Source organism: Symphalangus syndactylus, chromosome 22, assembly GCF_028878055.3.
Source record: "Symphalangus syndactylus isolate Jambi chromosome 22, NHGRI_mSymSyn1-v2.1_pri, whole genome shotgun sequence".
NCBI classification, from domain to species: domain Eukaryota; kingdom Metazoa; phylum Chordata; class Mammalia; order Primates; family Hylobatidae; genus Symphalangus; species Symphalangus syndactylus.
The window spans coordinates 60,892,857-60,908,425 of NC_072444.2; positions in this window are offsets into that span (position 1 = coordinate 60,892,857).

A 15,569-nucleotide genomic window follows, 5' to 3' on the forward strand; every position below is an offset into this window, starting at 1 on the left:
CTATCTCTCTTTTCAGTACGTACGTTTTATGAGGATAGGAGGAGATCTTGCCTGTCTGACTCACCTTTAAATTCCTACAGGCTAGAATGGTTCTTGCTACATAGTGGGGTCTCAAAAAAATATTTCTTGAATGAAACAGTGAATGGATTTCATTAATTTTACTTACAGTGAGGCTAGCTAAGCAAAGTGCTTGAGAAAAAGCTATCCCATATATTGATTGGCTAAGGTGCCCTTTGCTGTTTGTATACTTTCCTTAATTCCTTTCATTATAAATTAGCACTTAACTGAAGGCTGGCATGTGAAAATAAAGGACTTTACATTTGTGGAGATATTGTTACATTTCCTTTCTTCTACCTCAATTCTTAGTCTCCTCTTTCCCCCACTCCAATGCCTTTTCATCATGTGCAGTTATGCAAGGGAAACCTTTGGTTTGCTTGGATTTTCTCCATCAAAAACACCACCACCAACAACAACGTCAATATCATCATCAACAACAACAGCAACAGCAAAGCTTTGTTTCTAAGATTTCTTTTCTGTTCCTTCCCCTGCTCTTACCTCAGATATTTATCTTGGCTTCTCGGTATTTACCTTTAACGTTTCCTTTATTTATTCATGTTTGCTTCTTAATCTTAGATCCAAATGGGCAGAAAAATTACACAGAAAATGATGGAGGCAAGATTTGCACTTGAAAATCAGAATTCTATTTATTCACTTGTTAGTCAATAATAAAAGTGAAAAATACTCTTTTCTAATCAGATGTACACCTAATGAAATCTTTCTCATTTCTCACCAACCATCATTAGTGAGCTAATCTCTAGGTTTTGTAAGGAATAATATACAAAATCAATATTTTCTTATACAGCTTCATTGAAAAAAAGTATAGCATGAGAAATGAGTGTATTTGGACTCGGGTTGGAGTTTTGTCATAAAATGACCAAAAACAGGGTAGGTTTCCTTTTGCCTTTATGGTCAGGGACCACAGCATCTAAACATCGTTGGAATCAAGAGATGGACGTTGATTTTCCCAGAAGGCTTTTGTATTATTCATATCTGTCGCTCTTCACCTCTAAGGCTGAGAAAAAAAAATTAAGTCAGAGGGATGAATGACTTTCTAGCGCAGACATTTCAGACAGTTTTGGTGTTGTAACAGAGTGCTGTAGTCATTTTTACTTTAGGAGGGAGATGAGGAGGTGGAGAGAACCTTCCCTTTCACTCCTCGGATTACCCCTCCTGGACAACTGCCGACCTGGCTTCTCCTCCAGCCTGGCTCTGACCATGAGCCTCACATGTCATATGTGACATGAAATATGTGGAGGGCAGGGTGCCCATTTCTCAAAAAACCTCATATGGAGGGCTTCAGCTGGGTCAGTTAAATGCCTCAGTTTTTAAAAGACTATGTGTGCTGGCTCTGTTGGAAATTTATGACTTGCTAGGATCTTTCTTTTCTTTCCACATGGGACTTGTGCATTAAGTTTGTCTTCCTTAGTTTTGTCTTTAGCGTTGCGTTTAGGGCTTTCAAATCAGCCCATGAGGGCACTGACTTCAGTGGGTGAGTGAAAAGAAAGGAATCCAGCTCAAGGCCACCTGCACCTCTTCCTGTCACTGCCATTGTCAAAAGGGATTTATTAAGCACTGTCTTGTGCCTGATCTCCTCTGGAGTCTAAATTTATTGTTGAGAAATCTCAGACCTTAATGGGTATCCAAGTGTTTTGGGTTCATCTGCAGATGAGGCTTAACAGAGTTTCAAATGTTTGAAGACCATGTTCCACATATACTTCTCATGCTATTATTCAATTACTACCTGTTATAGGTTTATAAATTGAGCGCGTTAGACTTGCACTTGCTGAGCCAATTTTTATAAAGATCTCATCCAGAGAGTCGATACAGGGGGCGTTTTGAAGTGAACTCTTTTCCTCTGGACTGTACCCCCGGCCTCAGCTTCACGTTTGTCCATGTCAGTGCCCTGACCCTTGTCTGCGTGTAGCCAGGATATCAGATCCTGGAAAACCCAAGGACAGGGATCAAAATGTGGATGACAGGAAGCTCAGCAGGAGGATATTAACACTAATTAGAATACTTTTTCCTGAACACAGATAATGATGGCTTTCTTTGTTCAGCATCCTGGTAAATCCCCTCACTACAGATTTCCATACTCTGAACCAAATCTGAGCATCTGGGGGGAACTGCTGTTATGGCTGAATTAGCCATTCCAATTAGAGAAAGGAGGGAGTCGCCTGTGTGTCTCCATTCCCCAATCATCTGCAATAACTGGATTTTGGGGGGTTTATACAAGCATTCGTGGAAGGAAGAAACATTAACTATGACATGACCTATTCAACATATGCAGAAGTTATATGCTCAAGAAAGGGTAGGGATACACAGAAGTATTTTGAAATGACGCTTAATTTCCACCCCTGCTCACTGCACTAGCTCTGCGCTGAATTAATGCCACTTTTATCTTGCTTTTAAATAAAAATTTATGGATGACAGCTGAGGTCCTTCTTAGGGTGTTTATGATTTGGGATTAAGATCCTTAAGTGCTGGGGCAACTCATTAGCTTGTGCACACTACCCACTTTTATGTAGTCAGGAAAGGAAAGGAAAGAAGGAAGAAGGATGGAGTGGGGGAGGGGAAAGAACAAAGGGAAAATAGGCCACCATTGTCAGATAATAATAATGAACATTATAATTATTACTATTATGAAATTATTATTATTATTGTGCTGGAGCAATTAAAGGGCTTCCTTTAAGAGTTAGAAGATCAAATGCTACCCTAAGTATAAAAGAATAGGCATCTTGGCCAAAATTTAAATTCACTTTGAAGTAGAGTTTTAGACACAATTTAAATTCTAAACCTTGTATTTGTAAAAAATTTTAAGAAAACAATGAAACCTACAAGAAACATTCTACCATGCAAAACCCATTCCTGCAAATTGGACTTGGGCTTATTGGGCAGGGATAGGCAGATATGAAGGCCAGTGTATAACCTTGAGCCCTAACCAAAACCCACATCCCAAATGCTTCCGTGGCAGGCAGACTCCTTTCTACGTCCACCGATGATGAGGTGGCAAAACAGATGGGTCTCCAGTTGCCCTTTCCTGAGCAGACTTCCTGCCATGACTGTCCCCTGCTGGAGCAACCCGTAGGAGAATCTGTCATGGAGAGTCATATAGCCATGGGGCATAAGGCGTTCTCAGAATGCAGTTCCTTGTACTAGGACTTGAACTGTCTTACCCCTCACCTTGGGGCAAAAGTGCAAAGGGAGGCTATAGCCCACGCTTTTCTTTCCGCTTCCAGCTCCATTCCACATTTCAGGGTGGTTCTTCTTCCTTAGACCTGGGGACACTCCAGCTGGCACATTCAAGTTCCATTTTTCTCCCCACCCCAAATAGCTGTGTCTTGGCTGTCCTTGGGCCTAAGAATGTGCATCCTTGTGATATGTTCTGCTCTCAGGAAGGTGACCCAGGGAAGAGGCCTCTGAGGCCCAGGCCGTGGGTTTAGGGCTGTTAGGGCATGGACTCATGAGGTTCTGGGTACTGAGAGCACAGTCTAGAGTACCTGAGGCACAAGTTCTGTGTGAGCATTTTCTTGTGATCTCACAGACTCCTCACCAGTGAGGCTCCTCTGCAGAGCAGAGAGTCCCAGAAGTCCAGGTGTAAGGGGTTTTGAGAGTTCGCACTCTGTTAGCCACATATTTCCTGTGAACTGCACAGCTGGGTCGGTGTAAGCTGGTATCTTACAGTTAAACAGCTTCTTAAAGTGTTCATAAGGATTGTCATGAAAGGAGATTCTTGACCCTTCCTTGGTACCTTTCTAGAGTTTAATAAGTTCTCTTTCCTCTCTGTGTTGCACCCAAGAGCAAAGGTTCTTCCACAGTGCTGAAAACAAATACTGAGAGGATTAAAACCTGGTTAAGACCATCTCTGGTTCATAGCAAACATTTGCTTATAAGTCATCATATGGCTTATAAGATGATTGATCTATCTCAATAGATTCATAAAGGAGCATTTAAATTACAGAAGAGCTGAATGACTCCAAAGAGTTAAATATTTTTATTTACTCAATAAGGTTAACACTAAATTTAGCATACTTTTCAGCATATGAGTTGAGGGGTTGTGGTGAGGCAGGTAAAAGTCAGTTCATGCAGGTGAAATTGTTTTTATTAACTAAGTCAAGATGGGGCTTTATTTTATTTCTGTGCATATAATTTAGGATTCCATGGGAAAGTGGCACATAGCGAGATACCTGGAAGGGGGAAATCAATGCAGACTCCAGCTTTGGTATCTACAGAGATTCCAAGGACAGGACTTCACCTTGTTCATAATCAGAGTCTGACATGTAGCAGGTACCTAATAGGCGCTTGATGGAGAACTATAGAAGGAACTGAAGCAAAGGGATGTTGAGTGAAAAGTGAATTTAGTGGAGCACAGTGTTTCAGTGGCACACATTGATGAGCATGGTGATTGAATATTAACTTGCAGTCTGTTTTAAATATAGAGAAAACATTTTCTTGTTTCTTTGACTTTAGACTTTTCATGGATAAGTTGGAGATTTGAATCACATAATCTCAAAGGTCCATCTATACCTAAAATGCTAAGCATCTATTCCCAATTATTGTATCTAGAAAGTATTCTGTTTGCACCTTAGCTAGTAAATACTGGGTACCCATTAACTTGGGTACCTGGCTAACTCTATTAGCTTATTGGGAATATGGAATATGTCATGTGGTCCCCACCCTTAGGAGTTAGAGAGTAAAAATAATACATAAAATGCAGCGAGAAAGCAATTTAACATTCAACTCTGGGCTGTAAGTGTCAAAGATGACTTCATGAGTGGGGAGCTTTGAAGAATGGAGGTAACTTGGGTAACTAGATAATGGGGAGAAATATCAATTCAGGTTGAAGGAAGAGTATGATGAAAGATGGGAACCGGTTAATATGTTTAGGGACTGAGAATGTGGATATGTTTTTAGAATGGGAAGTAGAGAGAAAAATGTTTGCATAGACAGGCTAAAAACAGATTCCAAAGACTTTGATGGAGCTGGGCACAGTGGCTCACCCCTGTAATTCCAGCTACTTGGGAGGCTCAGGTGAGAGGATCACTTGAGCCAGAAGGTCGAGGCTGCAGTGAGCTATAATGGCACCACCGCACTCCAGGCTGGGCAACAGAGCAAGAGTCTGTCTCTTTATTTAATTTAATTTAATTAATTTATTTTTTTTGAGACAGAATCTCACTCTGTCACCCAGGCTGGAGTGCAATGGTGCGATCTCGGCTCACTGCAACCTGTGCCACCTGGGTTCAAGCGATTCTCCTGCCTCAGCCTCCTAAGTAGCTGGGACTGTGGGCGCACGGCACCACGCCTGGCTAACTTTTGTATTTTTAGTAGAGCCGGGGTTTCAACTTATTGTCTAGGCTGGTCTGGAACTCCTGACCTCGTGATGGCCTCCCAAAGTGCTGGGATTATAGATGTGAGCCCCTGTGCTTGGCTGAGTCTGTCTGTTTTTTGTTTTGTTTTGTTTTGTTTTGTTTTAAAAAAGACTTTGATGGAAAGTAGAAAAGGTTAGACTGGCAGTGGAGACACATCCTTGTCTTAGCGTCTCAGCATGTTATACAATAGGCCATCCTTCTGCAAATGCTGTCTGCTCTTGGCTTCCATAGACCCTACATTTTTGGCTTTTCTTGAGCTTCACTGTCTTCTCAGTCCCCTTTGCAAGTTAATCCTCCTCCACTCAGCCTCTAAGAGTTAGAAGCACTCAGGGTTCAGTCCTTGGCCCTGTTCTCTGTCTACTGTACTTGATTTAATCTCGATCCCTTTAAATGTCATCTGCGTGGAGATAACTCTCAAACACCTATCTCTGGCCTTATCCTACCCCTGGAGCTCCTTAGACTCACATTTTCATCTACCTACTTCACATCTCCACTAAGATATCCCCCAGGAACTGCCCACTCACATGTTTATTATTCCCACTTACATATTGACCCCACTCTAGTTAGGCTGAGGCTGCTGGTTGCCCACCAACATCCTTTCTACCTTTCTTCCTTTAGTAAAAGGACTCTGCAATTTTAGTTTGGTGTATAGCTGCCCAACCAGAGGCTTCACTTCATGCCTCCATTTCAATTAGGTGTGATCTTGTGGCTAGGCTCTGACTGACAAGATGTCAACAGAAGGGATGCAGGCCACTTTCAGGCTGTGGCCCTAAAATTGTCCTTTCCTTCCTGGCTGGGACGCAGTTGTAAGGGCTGAAGCCTAACACAGCTAACTTAGATCTAAAGACAGAAACCTTGCCCTTATGATGCCAGAGTTGCCTTCCCAGCCCTGCACTCTCTACCTGTGGCTTATTATGTGAGAGAGAAATGTTTCCATCTTCTTTGAGCCACTATGCTTTGGGGCCATTCTGAACAGGAGCTTAGGCTGTGCCCCTAACATACCCAGTCTTCCCCACCTCATAAATTTCATCTCCATCCACCTAATTTCTCAAGTCAGAAAGCGGTGAATACCCTATCCTTCTTCAGATCCGGTGTATCAGCATGTCCTACTAGTGCTACCTAAAAAGTATAATTGAGATCCATCCACAATCCAAATTCATGTGCAGCTACTCCATTACCTCCTAACTGGTCACCTCATTTTATTTTTGTTCCCATATGACCCTTCAACTAAGTGCAGCCAAAGACAACTTTAAAACTTAAATGCATCATTTTGTGTTCCTGTTGGAAACCTCTCAGTGCCTTCTCATTTCATTAAGACAAAGTCCCAAGTGTCCTGAACTTGATCCTCTATGATCTGGCCTTTGCTTTCTTCCCCAGCCTTACTGTGTGTCACTTTCCCCTTGCTCACCAGGCCTCAGCCACAATGGCCTTCTTTCCATTTTAGTTCCTCAAACGTGCCAGGCCCTTTCCCACCCCAGGCCTCTGCTCACATGCTATCTCTGCGTCTCCATGTCTGTTCCTTCATGCTTTGACAGTTCAGCTCCTATTTCTCTTTCAGGCATCAGCCTAACTCCCTCTTCCTCAGGTCTCCAATTGTGTTTCATAACAACCTATTCTTTTCATTTATAATACATCACAATTTATAATTCTACATTAAATGGAGGCTCTGTTTTTGTTTTTATTGTATGTGTTTGTGTGTGTGTATGTGTGTGTGTTTTATTTATTTATTTATTTATTTTTTTTAGGCAGGGGTCTCACTCTGTCACCCAGACTGGAATGCAGTGGCGCAATCATGGCTCATTGCAGCCTTGACCTCCTGGACTCAAGCAATTCTCCCAACTCAGCCTCCTGAGTAGCTGGGACTACAGGCATGAGCCACCATGCCCAGATAATTTTTTCAGAGAGGGGGTCTCACTATGTTGCCAGGCTGGTCTTGGGCCCAGGATCTCAAGCAATCCTCCCACCTCAACCTCCCAAAGTGTTGGGATTACAGGCGTGAGCCACTGAGCCCAGCCTGTGTTTAAATACCTGTCTTCCCTACTAGACTGGAAGCCGTTAGGAAAGTGGGGCCATGTTGCTGTTGTTCACCATCATACACCCAGCTTCAATAGGGTGCCTACCACATAGTAGTTGCTCAATAAATCTAGTACTTCCTGAAATGAAATAAGTAGTAGAAGAACAAGATGAGAGCAGAGATTAAGAAAAATAAATCTGGGAGAAATGTATAGAATGGATTTTAGTTGGATGGATAAATTTCCTACGACTGCCATAGAAAATTCCCACAAACTAGAGACCTTAAAACAACAGAAATTTATTCTCTCACAGTTATGGGAGTCACAAGTCTGAAATAGAAGTGTCAGCAGGGCCGTGCTCTCTCTGAGGTCTCTGGGGGGATTCTTCCTTAACTCTTTTAGCTCCTGGTGCTTGTTGGCAATCCTTGGGGTTCTATGGCCATGGCAGCGTGACTCCCATCTCTGCCTGCTGTCACATGGTGTTCCCCTATGTGTCCCTCCTTTCTCTGGGTCTCCTCTTCTTAAAAGGATACCTGTCATATTGGATTTATGAACTACATTACTCATGTATGACCTCATCTTAACTAATTACATTTTTAAAGACCCTATTTCTAAATAAGTTCAGGCTAAGGTTCTGGGTGGACATGGATTTTTGGGGAGACACTATTCCACCTAGAGTACTTGGGGTATAAGGAAACCAGTTTGCAATCTTGCAGGCTGGAGGTGAAAAAAGCCTGAACTGTGTTGTAGTGAGAATTTAGAGGAAAAGATAAAACCAAGTGACATTTAAGAAATTACAGACCATAGAATGCTAGGGCTGGAAGAGACCTTAGAGACTTCCATGTCTAGTGATTCTCAGGTTAGGCTTCTATGTCCTTCAGATGGGGTGCCTCAGAGGTGGCCAGGAAGTAGATGGCACAGGAGAGATTTTCTGGGTCTGCTACTCCTTGTTTAATTAGAACAATTATTATTTTATATTTTCCATGTTAGGTATCCACATAACATATTGTTTGAAGATCAGTTGTGCTACATATCTCTTATTTCACCATTTAGGAAATTGTAGCCAATTAAAGAGTAAGAGAGTGATTCAGAAAAAACTGCATAGTATGGACTACTGGTTTTAAGAATTTGGGGAGAAGCTGGCCAGAGTAGTATAGGAAACTTTCATAAAAGGGACAAGGTTTAAACCCAATGGCTGCACTTGTGAAATACAATGAGTAAACAAGGTTCAATTGTCTTTGTTCCTGTAAGCTACAGTTCTTCTGGACGGAGATGTGGGTGTGGCCTGGTCCCTATGGCAGGGGTGCAGGATGAGGTGGAAGGTGGCGGGGACCTGCCAGCAAGTTCTTCCTACCAGGGTCACTCAGCGACACGCTGAACACAGGGATGAAGGAGAAGGAAGTGCCTCAGGTGACATCCAGATCCCACAAGTAAAATATGAGGAGACAAGATGGTGTGGTGGGTGGGAGAAAGTGGTTTGCACCCAGATTTGGTTTATGGGGACCCCTTTTGTTTTGGACATTGGGTTTGAGGTGACATTGGAACAGTAAAACTTTGGTAAGTAAACTCGGATGAATTAAGTCATTTTATGTGTCTGTTTTGTAACCCCCATGACCTTTTAATTTCAATGACAGGGTAGTGTCTCCCAGGCCATGGTGTCCTCCCTAGAGTGCCCATTTTGGAACATGCATTGTGGAAATTAAGGAAACATCAGTCTGTGACGGGGGCTGTCATCTCCACCTGAATCACACACTGTCTTACTCGGTCGCCTTTCCAGATCTACTCAGGGCCCTTCTAATTTTTGGTTTATACTACATTCAAAGTTATCTTTCAGAACTCCAAAACACAAACAGATTGTGGTAGCCACCCCTGCTTAAAACAGTTCCCATTGCTCTTAGAGCAAGGATCAAAGTCCTTGATGTACCTTAGCAGATTCAGGCTAGAGGTGACTGTGTGTTGATTCTCTGGCCTTCCCTGGCACCACTTCTTCTCTGATCTTAGAGATCTGGCCACAGAGTCTCAGTTTCGCTGACTTCTTCCTGCCACAGGGCCTTTGCACATGTCCCCCATGCTGTCATTTCCTGCACCCCTTACCCTCTCCAAACACACAGTCATTCCTCAGATGCCAGCACAGTTAACATTTCTTTGACCCCTGGCCCACCCCAGTCTAAATCAGTTCAGATCAGTTTCTCTTTTCTTTCAGAGCCCTATGCTCATTTTTTAAATGTGTTTATTCCCCAGGTTATTTAACGTTTATTTCTCCTAAGTTTCATACGAGCAGGGGCTATGTATGTTTTGCTGTGTTAAGCACCTAGCATAGCACTTGAAATGTAGTAATGGAATGAATGAATGAGTAAAAGCTCAAACTCCTAATATTTGACTTCTTTAGTTTCCAAACCCTAAAGTTGCATTCAAAAGCACAATTTTATTTTTTGGGCAAACACTACTTTTGCCTATAGAGACATATCACACTTTAACAAAAATGTACAATATAAATTTTATTTCTGCTATATAAATATTTGGCAAGTTAAAGCTATATCAGGTGTTAAAAATACATTTCCTTAGAGACCTTGATTTTGGCTGTTAAAGCACTTGCTGGGAGATGTTCCTATGTTTTAAGTGTAAAGGAATAGATTGTACTGACTTAGAAAAAAATCTCTAGAAAACCAGGTCCTTATATCACCTTTTAGAGGCTGTGACCATTGAGGAGGTGCTGCTCAGATCTCCCATTAAGAAAGAACTTTCCATGGGCCCAATTAGTCAACAGTCTGTAGCTGGGAGCACCTCCTTCTGGCAGAGGCGTCTGTGCTTGCTCTTCCCAGGCAGCCCCCAGCCAATGATGGAGCATGGTTGAAATCCCAGGGCCGTTTCTGCCCAACACAGGACTTCTCTAACTTCTCTTTCCTTGGGAGCTCTCAGTTGGGTTGGCCAAGACTTTGTTGGATCTGCACTGTGGTCTGAGGCTTTCTCTTCCCAATCCTGCTTTCTCCCCAAGATCACAGTCTGAAGCCTTTCTCTTCCTAGTCTGCTTTCTTTCCCTTTCCATCTTCATACCTGATACCCTCTCATAAACCTCTTATACTCCTAACTCTGTCTCAGCATCTGCTTCCCAAAAGATACAACGGATGCAGAGGGCTTCCCAGCAGTATACTCATGTGACCTTAAAATGTTAGAAATTTAATTATTTTGTTTTATTGTCAATTTTCCTTTCCCAGTTCATTCCCTATGAAGATTTTTAGTTTACAGGCCAATTTATAAGGCCTATTTCTGAAATAAAGAATAATTCTAGAAAAAAAGTAATTCCTGTGTGACTAGCCTATAAGCTCATGGGGCCTGACACTGTGTTTGTTACTGTCCTATCCCAACACTTGACACATAGTAGATGCTCAATAAATATTTGTTGAATGAATGAATGAATGAATGTATATCTTAACAACAAGGTTTGTTTGTTTTTATTCCTGCTTATGTTGAACAGAAGAGGCAAGAACAAGACATACTATAACAGCATTTTAGATGGAGGCTGTATTAGTTTGCTCGGGCTGCCATAATGAAGTACCACAGACTGGGGGGTTTAAACAACAGAAGTTCATTGTATCATAGTTTTAGAGCATAGAAGTCCAAGATCAAGGTGTCAGCAGAGTTGATTTCTTCTGAGGCTGTTCTCTTTGGCTTGTAGATGGCCATGTTCCCATCGTGTCTTCACATGGTCTCCCTCTGTGTGTGTCTGTGCCCTAATTTTCTCTTCTTATAAGAACACCAGTTATGTCAGATTAGGGCTCATCCCAGTGATCTCATTTCACCTTACTTATCTCTTTAAAAACACTATTTCCTAGTACAGTCACATTCTGAGGTACTGAGGGGTTAGGGCTTCAACAAATGAATTTTACAGGGCAGACATGGTGGGGGCCAAGTCAGCCCATAACAGAACTGCCAGTAAGCAACTCTTTTGTGTAAAGATTTTTTTTTGAGATGGGGTCTTGCTATGTTGCCCAGGCTGGTCTCAAACTGCTGGGCTCAAGCAATCCTCTTGCCTCAGCCTCTTGAGTAGCTGGGACTACAGGCATGCACCACTGTGCCCAGCTTAAAGTATTTTAACTTGTGTTGGATGCTAATGGAAATAGAAATAAAATACAATAAAACAAAAAATAAAAATTATATGAAATAAAGCAAATAATTAATATCCTTCCTTTAACGTTTAATTTGTAGCCAAAGAGTTATATAAGTGTATCTGTAAGTATAATGAAGTATAAGACCAAAATCTCTTGATAATTCCTAGGTAGACTTGTGATGCTTGACCAGGTAAGTCATACATTGTAACAAAGAAACAAATTTCAACTCATAAAAGACCATACACTTGAAACTATGAATAGAAAGGTCTTTACCATGTGGATTTAAAATCTCAATCAAAATAGGTAATACCTTTATCATTAAAACATATACTTTTTAGGATAATTTATAGTCACATTTGGACAATTTGTTTTTGAGGATAATAATAAAAATTGTTAACTTTTTACTTACTAATATATTAATTTTATTTATTTATTTATTTGAACTGGAGTCTCACTCTGTCACCCAGGCTTGAGTGCAGTGGTGCAATGTCAGCTCACCGCAACCTCTGCCTCCCGGGTTCCAGCAATTCTCCTGCCTCAGCCTCCCAAGTAGCTGGGATTACAGGTGCATGCCAGCATGCCTGGCTAATTTTTGTATTTTTAGTAGAGACAGGGTTTCGCCGTGTTGGCCAGGCTGGTCTCGAACTCCTGACCTCGGTGATCCACCCGCCTCGGCCTCTCAAAGTACTGAGATTACAGGCATGAGCCACTGCGCCTGGCCAATATATTAATTTCATTTTAACTATAGGCAAAATGTTAGCTTTTCCTTTCCAGTCCCTGTTTTGGATCTGATTCCTGAGCCTATCTCAAGTAATAAAAGTAACAGACTTGCAGAATGCTCTCCACAAAGTGAGCATTAGTCTTTTTCGCTGGCTTTTCCCACCTTGGAACCTTGCATATGTGACATGCCGCAAACCACCATTGTTGTGTGCGGCTATATTCTGAGGGCTTATTCGAATGAAGGAAGTTCTTCCCCAACATGACATTTCCTTTCTAATACAATACAAAAATGGAATATTTAGGGTTGACCACTTACACATTGTTCCCATTTCAGGCCCCCACATTATTGCCGTCATGTATGAATGCCTAACCCTTTCAGAGATTTCCGTTAGGACTTTCTAGTATATTTACTTTCCTGTAGATTTTGAAAGACTTGACGTCTCTGGGAGAAGTGCTTTGAGAAACCGCAGATCTGTATTGCTTCTACTAAAGCCTTAACGGGCCGGTCTTATGAAGATGGTGCCATGAATATGTATTGATTTGAAATATGCTCACTTGCCATAAGTTCACTCTGGCCTGTGGCTGCTCCCATACAGCCCTGAATTGCATTCTCCTGTACTTTGGGAATTCTCTAGAATGCTTCCTTGAGATCATGACCTTCATTTCAGAAATGCTAGACTGCATCAAAGGCACTACTGGGAATATAATGTTAGGATTTCTGCTACTAGTAAACCCTACTATAGTCATGTATTGTTCAGTGACCAGGATGTGTTCTGGAAAATGTGTGCTGAGGTGATTTCATCATTGTGCAAACATCACAGAGTGTACTTACACAAAGCTAGATGGTGCAGCCTACTACATACCTAGGCTGTACAGCCTATTGCTCCTGGGCTATAAAGCTTACAGTGTGGTACTGTACTGAATACCATAGGCAACTGTAGCACAAGGGTATTTTTGTATCTTAACCCATATAAACATAGAAAAGGTACAGTAAATGCATGGTATTATAATTTTATGGGACCACTATCATATATGCAGCCTGTCCTTGATCAAAACATTGTTATGCAGTACATGACTCTACTATATTCTGAGTACCTTCAGGGTAATATGTATGTCTGATTTTTTCTTTAAATATCCTACAAATGCCCATTTCAGTTCAACTCAACAATCATTTATCTAGTACCTGGTTGGGTCCTGAGTTGATTAAAAAAGAAAAGGAAGAGATAAGGCTTCTTTCTTGAAGTATTTATAGCCTAGGAAGGAGCGTGGGGATTGTACACTTCTTTCCTCCCTTCCCTACACCTTTTAAAACAACCCAATCGATTCACGCCTGTAATCCCAGCACTTTGGGAGGCCAAGGCGGGCGGATCATTTGAGGTCAGGAGTTCGAGACCAGCCTGACCAACATGGTGAAACCCTATCTCTACTAAAAATAAAAAAATAGCTGGGCGTGGTGGCACATGCCTGTAATCCCAGCTACTTGGGAGGCTGAGGCATGATAATTGCTTGAACCCAGGAGGCAGAGGTTGCAGTGAGCTGAGATGGTGCCACTGCACTCCAGCCTGGGCAACACAGCGAGACTCTGTCTCAAAAAACAAACAAACAACAATAACAAACCCAAGCCAATTATCTTTTCATTATTCATTATAGTAAGTTTGGAAAATAGGGAGAAATCAAAAGAAAAAAATATTTTACAATTGCCCCAAAGCTTATTACTTAACTACTGCTGACAACATTTTATCTTTTTTAAAAAATATGCAAAGAATATTAAACCTGCTTCTTTCATTTCACACATCATAAATATTTTCTAATAAACTTTCCTCCCTTCTGTATACTTTTTAAAACAAGCCGATTGGCCGTGCATGGTGGCTTGTTTTAAAAGGTGTGGGGAAGGGAGGAATGTTTAAAAACATTTTCTTTTTAAACATTGATTAAGAAGCTGGATAATATTTCATTCTGTAGATTCACCATAGTTTGTTTCATTCTCATTTTGCTGTCAGATATTTAGGCAAATGGCAGTTTTTTTTTGTTGTTATTACAAATGTAATACTCAACTTTGTACACAGAATATTTTTAAGATTTAGGATATGTTTCCTGAAATGTCTAGATGTCTAGAAATGGTCTCTCTGTATCAAAGGGGATGAGCATAGCGGCTCTGGAGACATTTGCCCTTGGCTTTGGAAAGGTCTGGCCAGCTTATGTCTGACCAGCCGGGCTCAGAGGTGCTTGGCTGTCTGTACTCTGGCCCTTGGGACGTTATTATTTTAAAAATGTGTGCTAGTTTGGTAAGTAAGAAACAGTGTATTGTTGTTTTGATTTTCATTTATTTGGTTGCTAGTGAGGTTGAACATTTCCTCATATTTTTGTTTATCAGTTTTATTTCCTCTTTTGTGAAGGGGTACTTTGAGTCCTTTCTGATTTTATTTACTGTTTCCACACATCTGTCTTCTTTTCCACTCCATACGCTGGGGTTTCCATCTGGCCAGGGATTTTTTTCCAGGGCCACCTTAGCCTGGACGCCTTGTCCTCCTTTACTCTGGACCATGGGAACTGAGCAGCCGCTTTTGTGCCATCATCCAGATATAGCAGAAAATTCACATTTACACAGAAAGCACTTGGCAGTTTCCTCAGCGTCTTCTCACATTCTTTTCATCTGAAACAGAAGTTGGGCCTCTTACCTTGGGAAGAGTGTTCTATAAAGTAATGAATTTGCTTGGAGATGTTTCTAGTAAGAGACAGAACAGAGCAGCCCCTTGGAGATTAATTTTGATATTCCCACGAGGTACCTGAAGGCTAAAAGGAAATAGCAGAATTATCCTCCTTCCCCCAAGAGCTGGGGTCAGGTCCAAAAATGCTTTCTGCACCATTGATTTTTCTTGGACTTTTGTGGCTCAGCTTGTGGCCATGAAACACTATTCATTGCCCTGGATTATGGCTTTTTCTTTTGTCCTATTTACGGACTGTCTGTGGAGTCACTGCCAAAAGTTGTGATTGGTGATTATCACTTTGGAGGAGCAAAGCTGATGTTGCTCACACCAGATGAAGGTTAGTCAGCGCACCTCAACAACTTTCATTAGTGAGACGTCACTGCTGTAGCTTCAGGGAGTTATAAGAGAAGGAGATGCCACCTTTATCAGCACTCTGGGAGATCAAAGTGACACAGCTGCACAAAGGTGCATTAAAAAAAGCAACTCTCTTACCTCAGATTGTTCTTTCTAAAATAAAAGACCCAGTAAAGAAGCAAGATTTTGCCAAGCAATATGGCAAACCAGTACCCAGACCCACATTGAGGGTTACCTGTG